This window comes from Neovison vison, chromosome 1 (genome assembly GCF_020171115.1).
Source record: "Neovison vison isolate M4711 chromosome 1, ASM_NN_V1, whole genome shotgun sequence".
Lineage (NCBI taxonomy): Eukaryota > Metazoa > Chordata > Mammalia > Carnivora > Mustelidae > Neogale > Neogale vison.
The window spans coordinates 280,017,949-280,026,936 of NC_058091.1; the positions used below are offsets into that span (position 1 = coordinate 280,017,949).

Consider the following 8,988-nt stretch of genomic DNA (forward strand, 5'->3'; position numbering starts at 1 on the left):
AATTTTAACCAAAAATCCTCCTTTAAAAGATCTGAAACAGAAAGAGGAAGATTTTCATGTTCTTATTTTGTGCTTCCTTGAACAGTTTTATTTTTTCTAACTATGCACATTTTTCCTTATTAAAAAATGTCAACTGAGATTATATACATGGTAAAATTGTAGGGCTTTTAAAATTTTGTTCTTTATATATTTTATATTCAAAAAATTTAATAAAACTTAATTATTTTTCTATTCATGTTTATTCTTTTTCAATTTTTTATTTAAATTTCAGTTAATTAACATATGGTGTAGTATTAGTTTTTGGTATAGAATTCAGTGATTCATCACTTACATACAATGCCCAGTGCTCATCACAAGGGCCCTCCTTAATACCCATCACCCATTTAACCCATTCCCCCTGCCCAGCTTCCCTCCAGTAACCCTCATTTTGTTCTCTATAGTTAAGAACTGTTTTATGGTTTGCTTCTTTTTCTCCTCTATATTCATCTGTTTTGCTTCTTAAATTCCATGTCTGAGTGAAACCATATGGTATTTGTCTTTCTGTAGCTGATGTATTTTGCTTAGCATAATACTCTCTAGCTCCAACCATGTTGTTGCAATTGGCAAGACTTAATTCTTTTTGATGGCTGAGTAATATTGCATTGTATATATATATAGATATATATATACACATACACCACAACTTTTTTATCCATTCATCAGTTGAAGGACATTTGGGATTTTTCTATAATTTGGTTATTGTTGATAATGCTGCCATAAACATCAGGGTGCACATATCCTTTGAATCAGTATTTTTGTATTCTTTGGGTAAAAACCTAGTAGTGCAATTGCTGGTTGTAGGGTAGTTCTATTTTTAACTTTCTGAGAAACCTCCGTACTGTTTTCTAGAGTGGCTGTGCCAACATTCCCACCAACAGGGTAAGATCCTCACAGGATCTTACTCAACAGGAGAAAGACCCTTTCTCCAGATCAACAGGAGAAAGATCCTTTCTCCAGATCCTCACCAACACCTATTGTTTCCTGTGCTGTTAGTTTTAGCCATTCTGGCTGGTGGGAGTTGATACCTCATTTTATTTTTTATTTTAATTTCCCTGATGATAAGTGATGTTGAGCATCTTTTTGTTTCTGTGGGCCTGCATGTCTTCTTTTGAAAATTGTCTTTTTCATATCTTCTGCCCATCTTTTAACTGCATTATTTGTTTTGGGGGTGTTGAGTTTTATAAGTTCTTTATGTATTTTGGATACTAACCTTTTAGTGGATCTGCCATTTGCAAATATTTTCTCCCATTCTGTAGGTTGTCTTTTAGTTTTGTTGATTGTTTCCTTTGCTGTGCAGAGCTTTTTATCTTGATGAAGTCTCAGTGGTTTATTTTTGCTTTTGTCTCCCTTGCTTCAGGAGACATATTTAGAAAGATGTCCCCATGGCTGATGCCAAAGAGCATATTTACTGCCTGTGCTTTACTCTAGGATTTTGATGGTCTCACATTTAGGTCTTTTATCCATTTTGAACTTATTTTTCTAAATGGCATAAGAAAGTGGTCAAAAACTAATGAAACTTTACATTCTTTTATGGAGAGATTTGTATACATATAAAAGATAAGAGCATTCTCTGAAGTGGTGTGATGCCAAGACTCCTAGAATGAAATCTAAGAACCTGGTATTACGGTTTCTCCTCCACTTACCCTCGGATCTCGGGAAGGTTTCTGGCTGCCTTCCTTCTTTAACTTAGCATCATCTTTATTAAACAGCTCTCCAGTGATGAAGCTTTAGAGGTTCATATTCTTGTGGGGACTTTCAGACAACAGATTATAACAACAATATGATAAACCACCAGTTTGCACTTAGCAGCTGCTTCTTACTAAATCCTTGATCACAGATGGCTTTACTGATCTTTCTTTCTTTCTTTTTTTTTGACTTAGGTGAAACATATTTTCTTACTTTATTAGATTCTTTTTTTTAAGATTTTATTTATTTATTTATCTGAGAGAGAGAGAGAGAGCATAAGCAGGCAGAGTGGCAGGCAGAGGCAGGGAGAGAAGCAGGCTCCCTGCTGAGCAAGATGTCTGATGTGGGACTCAATCCCAGGACCCTGGGAACATGACCTGAGTGGAAGGCAGAGGCTTAATCCACTGAGCCACCCAGGCATCCCTATTTATTGTATTCTTAATGAGCTTACTGTTCACCTATTCTTGTGTGTGTAAGAGAGAGATGGAAAGAGATTCTTGTGATGACATCTTTGCCCCTAATCAAACCTTATGAGAACAAAGGAAGGAGGAACATACTGAGCCCTACCTGGAGGAGGGGGCGGTCAGGGAAGGTTCTCCTAGCTGAGGCTTGAAGGATGATGAGTAGACATGACAGCAGTGATAAGATTCTCTGTCAGCTTGAAATCCACCTTTCTATACTCTGCTTTGCAAGGCTGGGACTAGAACTCTGAAAACAACAGTTTTCTTTTGACAGCTGGCTCCCTGTTAGTTTTTGCCAATGGGGAACAAGAAGGAAATTGGAAAGCAGGAGGGGAGATAGGATGTGAGCCTGTATTTACTTGCTGTTACTGTCAAGGTCTCCCCAGACAACTCCTTCACCCTGGCAACAGGAGTTGATTACGATCTCCAACTGTTTTGTTTTGTTTTGTTTTGGCATTCCAAGAACCAGATTGATTGTGATTCCTAAGAGTACCAGGAGCAACCTAAAAGTGCACCTTCTCAGGGAGCTCAATCCTTGGCCAGCCCCCACACACCTCTGGTACACCAGCATCTCTCCTCACAGACCTGAGTCCATGAGGTTTCTCCTACGAACTGTTAAGTTCTGTAAACTCAACTCAAGCCCCATACCTCTCTTGGTTCTTCCCAAGAAGCTGCTTACTTTGCCCACCATCCCTCTTATACCATCCAACATCTATTTATGTCATTTATATTAAGTTCTTTTGGTTGAAATACCTACTGAGATTTTTATTTTCCCTACTGGACCTTGAGTAACTTCTGTGGGGGAAAGACTGGGACTCAAAACAAAAACAAAACAAAACAAAATGCTAGGACTCAAAATATCAGAATGATCTGTTTATCTCCATAAAACTGAATTCAGTATAAACAATCACTTCCAGCTTTAAATTTTCAAATTCAGAAATATAGAGATCATTTTGTTATGAAGATGACTTTTGCCATAAGAGTAGCTGAACAGCTCATTTTTGGACAGCTTACATGAGGGAGCAGTAGGAAAGTATAAACATTCAGAGAAAATCTTCAGGCTTCATGCTATCAATTAAACCAGAAATTTTATGTGGTAATGTAGCCTCTAAAGTTTTTAGAGCGGTAGCATAAGTGCAAATGTCCTATTATTTCGAGTGGCTTGAATGAAATTGGAGTGAAGATGCTCAACACTCTAGTGTCCCCAGCAGAAGAACTTAGAGTGGATGAACAGTTGTCCATTATCACTCCAGGAGAGGCTGTCTTCTTTCTTCTACCAGTTTTCACAAAAAGAAATGTAAATACTCCTGGAGAGTTTTAGACATTTGGCTAATGCCTTTTTAGATCCTGAGAATGGAAGACCAAGAAGGTCAAAAAAACAAAACACTACAAAACCCATATTATAGATTTATTGAGTCTTCAAAAACTTTTTAGTATACACTCAAGACCTCTATTCTCCTAATGTTGCCGACCAATTGAAGTGGCCATCATAGCTAATAGGCTGATATGAGATGGTACTTTCGAAAGAGATCCTGCCTTTGGGAAAGACCTCTATGTGCTTAGTAAGGTAATAAGTTCAAGGGAAACCGAGCTGAGACACTCCAATGATTTCAACACAGTTTAAATTTAATAAAATAGGTGTGAAATGCTCTTAATAAGTGCTCTTAAGCCAGGCTTCCTCAGCCTGATATTTAGAAGTTTAAAGTGGAAAAGCATTTTCAAATGCAACAAAACATGAGGTAGGGTCAAGAGTAATATATATGAAACCAGCCTGAGCACTGGTTTAAAGTTGATAATGTGTTACAATGACAAAGGAGCACAATTACAGCAGGTGCTTGCATTTCCTGTTTGTTAGTTTGACACTAAGCTCCTTCCTCTAAGTGTCCCCCATTGTTTCATAGTCATTTGTAGGACAAGGAATATTTCAAGGATTTTATTTTTTTATGAGAATAAGTAATCAGGGATTGTTTTTGAGATGCTGAACTCACTTTTCATTGACTATTTCCGAATGTGTGATTAATTTGACTACATATATGATTAAATAAATTCGGCAAAGACAGATTCTATAAATAAGATCATGTAGTGGTTTGAACTTAAGTTCTGAGATGTTATAAAAATGTTTTCATTTTACATAGTTTTGAATTTTTAGTCTGAATTTCTGATTTAATAAGTGAGTCTCTTCCATTCTTCTCATTTTTCTTTTTAATCTTACAGATACACTAAAAGAATAGAGATTTTTTAAAAATAAAAATCCTTGTTCTAAGTATGAAGTGAGTCAGTGAGTCAGTATCTGGTGAAATTAGGGCTTCTGGACTCCTAAACTATTTCTTCGTATCTAATCTTCAGCATCTTCTCACTGTTCTGCATTTTAATTCTCAGCTTAGAAAGAATATTTTTAAAAGGATGGCCTTACTCACTTAAAAATATTCAAATACATTGATTTCTTCCATTTCCAGTTTTTATTATTGGATTGGACAAAGTTATGACAGACCGACTTCCTGAGCAATGACAAACTTGGCAGAGACAGATTATCTCAAAGCCACAGTAACCAGAAAACGTCCTTGTATTTCCAGGTCAGATCAATGTATCAGTGTGGGGGCTTAGACAGAAGAAAATAAAAGAATGGGCAAGACTTACCAATGACAAAGGAGGTCCTCCTACCTCGAAGGAGGACCACAGTATTACTGGCTCTGATAGATCTTGCCATGCAGATACCTTAAGTGATCTTTTCTACCTAGATCCTAAAGTGAAGAAATTTGTTCAGAGATAACTTCAAAGGGATGTTAAATGAAAATAATACTGGGCTGGAGATTTGGAGAACTGATCTAATTTGTTCTTAGCTGCCAACCAGCTACCAGCAGTGAGACCTGAGAGGAAAGTTATTCTCACTCTTTGTGACTCATTTATTTTTCTCCATTAGATGGGAATTCACATTTTTAAAATTTGTTATATTTATAGTTAAGGCCTTTTGTTGAAAAGCATTTATAAATGTTTGAAAAGATAAAATTCAGGGGGAGATGAACCATGAAAGACTGTGGGCTCTGAGAAACAAACCGAGAGTTTTGGAGGGGTGAGGGGTGGGGGGTTGGGTGAGCCCGGAGGTGGATAATAAGGAGGACACATATTGCATGGAGCACTGGGTGTGGTGCATAGACAATAAATCTTGGTACACTGAAAAAATAAAATAAAATAAAATGAGAGGCTTCATATTAAAAAACGAAGAAGAAAAGTTAGAATTCTATGTTGACCCAAAGCATTATTAACCAAGCAATCATCACTATTATGTGAATTATTATTCGCATCATACTAGTAAAAAGAATAAGTAATAATACATGTCTTGTAATATAAACATATATACTTTAACAGACAGCATGGGTTATGTAAAAATATGGAGTAAAATATACATGATAACAAAAATGAAAACAATTTCCACACTTGATCTTAGCCAAAAGGCCGAGAAGCGATATCCAAGAAATTTAAAAAAAAGAACTCTGTACAGGTGTAGTAATTACAATTATAAACTTATGAAGTAGTTAAGCATCCTTTACCACCCCTCCCTTTTTAACGGATCTAAACGGGGAGATTTTAATGAACCATATGTACCTGATTACAAGGACTCCAAACCAAGAGTATAAAATTAAGACAGCTACCTTATTTTGGAGAAAAAAGTGGTGTAGCAATTCCAAATGCCCCCCCCCCCACTCCCCCACTAGTATGAGACCTTGCTCCCCACAGCACTCTGTACCCAGTTTTGGGGGAAAAGTGTCTTCTATCTGACCAGTCCTGTCATCTATTATGGTATCTTCTTACAATGCAGACATGTCATTGACTGACATCTGCTTACATCTGAAGAGACAAGTCCCAAAGGAGCAGCTCGGGACTCACATTTGGAGACACGACTCTCATTCAGGTTAAAGTGGAAAACCTGTGCTAACAAAGGACTGCTGAACCGGGTCTTGAATTTGTTCAAATGAATATACTTTGTCCACATTCCCACAGTTGCTTCCATGTAAAAATCACTTTTATAATAAAGCTCCTTTCATTAAAACACAGCCTGATCATATAATCTTGCAAAGGAAAGCTCTCTTAGCCCCTGGTCTAAAATATAAAACCAAGAAGAAAGGACGGGCTCTCTGCTGTGATCACGTTCAGGACATTCGCAAGGGCGAAGGGTGAGCTAGATCCTGGGAGCACGACTGCTCTGCGCCAAAAATTCTGGGTACTGTCCCTGAGCCTCGCAATGGTCAGCTGGCAGGTGGTACGCCGTCCAAGCCGCTTCTCCCACATGTCCCCTTGTTCGGTGAAAATGCGGATCCGCTCCACATCAAAGTACCCGCTGTCGGCCAAGATCTCGTTGATCGCCATCCAGGTGCAAATCCTCTTCATTGAACATCTTAATTTTTTCTTCATAATTTGGGTGTTTATTCTTGCATATAGTTGTTATATCTGTCCAGGAGTAGTTTCTCCCTTTTCGAATCTCTCCTAATCCCGGATCGTTTGATTTGTCAGCATCCAGCTTCCAGTAAAGAACCCTGAGCCCGTGCAGCCACTTCAGGAGGTCGACCAGGTGGCCGGCCTGTGCGTGGTCTTCAGTGGTCTTGTTTATGGACCAGGCCTGTACCCGTGGCCGGGCCACGACTCTGCAAGAACCTGCCTGCCCTTTGGTTTGCCCCAGCCCGCTGACCTCTTGTCAGCCTCTACAGGAGGGGCTGAGGCAGAGACCATCTTTTACCCTTTATGTCACAGGCTAATTGAGAATTGACCACCGCAGTTGGCAAAATGCAAGTGATCTAGGACTTCTTCCTGTGTGGAAGTCCCATTTTGAAGACTTTATGGGCTACTCCTTGAAGACTGGTTCTCAATAAACTAAAGGGAAGAGAAAAGAACATAAAATATTCTTTTTCCTTTTAATGATGTATGACTTTTGAGCCTAAAGTCTCCTTAAAATCCTGTTTTGAATATCAGATATTAAATAGTACCTTTTCTTTGCATTTTTTCAGGCATCCTAATTTTACCACCTCTGTCATACACTGATGACTTTGTTGGTCATGTATGTGGAAAGAGAAGAAAAAAAATAAATTGTTTTTCAAACCATTAGCTGGATTTCTATCTGTTATTTATCACCACTCTATATATTCATCTCTATTATCTATTCATCTGTCTGTCCTCTTATTTCTGATCTGTCAATCTGTGTAGCCATAATATATAAAAACACCCTTGTGTTCATACACATGCAAAAAGACACTTCTGAAATACTTTTTCAGCAAACACTAATAATTTTTTTTCTTGTGTGATGAGTTTTTGGAGATATTTTGCCTTCTTCTTTGCCCTTTTATAAATTGATCAAATTTCTTTTCATATAGAAAGGATGTATAATTTTTACAAAAATATTTTTCTTAAAAATGAACTAAAATAATTTTTGTTATTGGTTACTTGGAATAGTAACAACAGAACCTACCTCGTACTGTTGTGATGAGGATTAAATGAAATTATAAGCATGGGGTGCATCTTGGGACCTCCTATGGTATATTGGTGACACTTCTGTATGATTATTTTAGTCCCTCTTTCCTAATCATCTGTAATAATTACGGACATTGTACTTGTTATACGCATCCAAAATCTCAATGTATTTTCTGGAATTGCTGGAAAATATCATCTTTCGTAAAACAAATTTCGGCAGTAGTTTGAAATTTTGTATCTGAAATAAATTAAAAATAACTTTAGCCATTAAAATGAGACCCCAAAAAAGCAATTTAGTAGAGGATAAGGTAATATTTCACAGAAAAGGAATAAATCAATTTAAATAAGTTCAAGAGACAGTTAAAAGAAATTTAAAAATCTAATTGTAAAAGGAAAAAATCTAATATAGGTACATACATGTTCTTCCTCTTCTATCTACAGTTATAGTAAACAGTATACTATGAAAAACTTCAAACTCATTTTGGCATGCATATTTTCTGGTAAAATGGAAATACAACCATTTCAATGCAAATTTGTAAAAAAACCATCAAAACAAAACTATAGGTGCTCAAGACTGAAGTAAGGTAGTGTGAAGGGATTGTGTCCAAAAATTCTTCTAAAGACTTTTGGTTGTTGTTGTTCCAGTAGTGATCCCCAGTGGAAAGCAACAGAAAGATGTGTGTACACTGATTCTTGGCCATAAAATTTTTGACTCATACAATTCTGGATATAATTTTTAAATTCCCTTTTTTATTTGCTTTATCTGTTTAACTTTTGTTCAGGTACTCTCATACTTGATTTCCCACGTATTTTCATAATGTTTGGGTAACTTTCTCTACTTCAAAATTTTTCCATAGGAATTAATTCCTCTACTAACTCAATCCTTAAAGACTGAACTGCTCTGAAGTCAACTGTTTGTTAATACATGGTTTGCAAACTCAAGTCAAGTACAAACTTTCCAGCTAAGGCAGAGTTCTGTGTCTTCTTCTTTTGCCTTGGATATAAGAAATGCAAGCATAAAATTGAGTGGTCTCTGAGAAAGAAATCTGAGAAACTCTCAGATCCATTTTCAATGGTCTAGTCCTAAACGGGGGATCTGGTGGACCCCCATCCTCTGTGGACTTCCTTTTCAGTATTTTGGATCTCTTATCAATTGTGAAGTTTCACAGGAGGGGCACATAAATTATTCACTGTCACAGTAAATTACATTCCTTGAATTAGAATTTTTTTCTTATGGGTTGTTTTACTCTGATTATTTGAAGGTAGCCTATAGTTTTCTCTTTTCTAATTTACAGACCTACATTTTGGTTACATTTTATGAAATAACTAAATGAAAGCACCT

General features: G+C 36.9%; 2 pseudogenes; both read right to left on the reverse strand.

Moving 5' to 3' along the window:
• Positions 1 to 5,557: 5,557 nt before the first annotated feature.
• LOC122896919 lies at positions 5,558 to 5,651 on the reverse strand (annotated as a pseudogene).
• Positions 5,652 to 6,363: 712 nt separating this feature from the next.
• LOC122893620 lies at positions 6,364 to 7,842 on the reverse strand (annotated as a pseudogene).
• Positions 7,843 to 8,988: the final 1,146 nt, after the last annotated feature.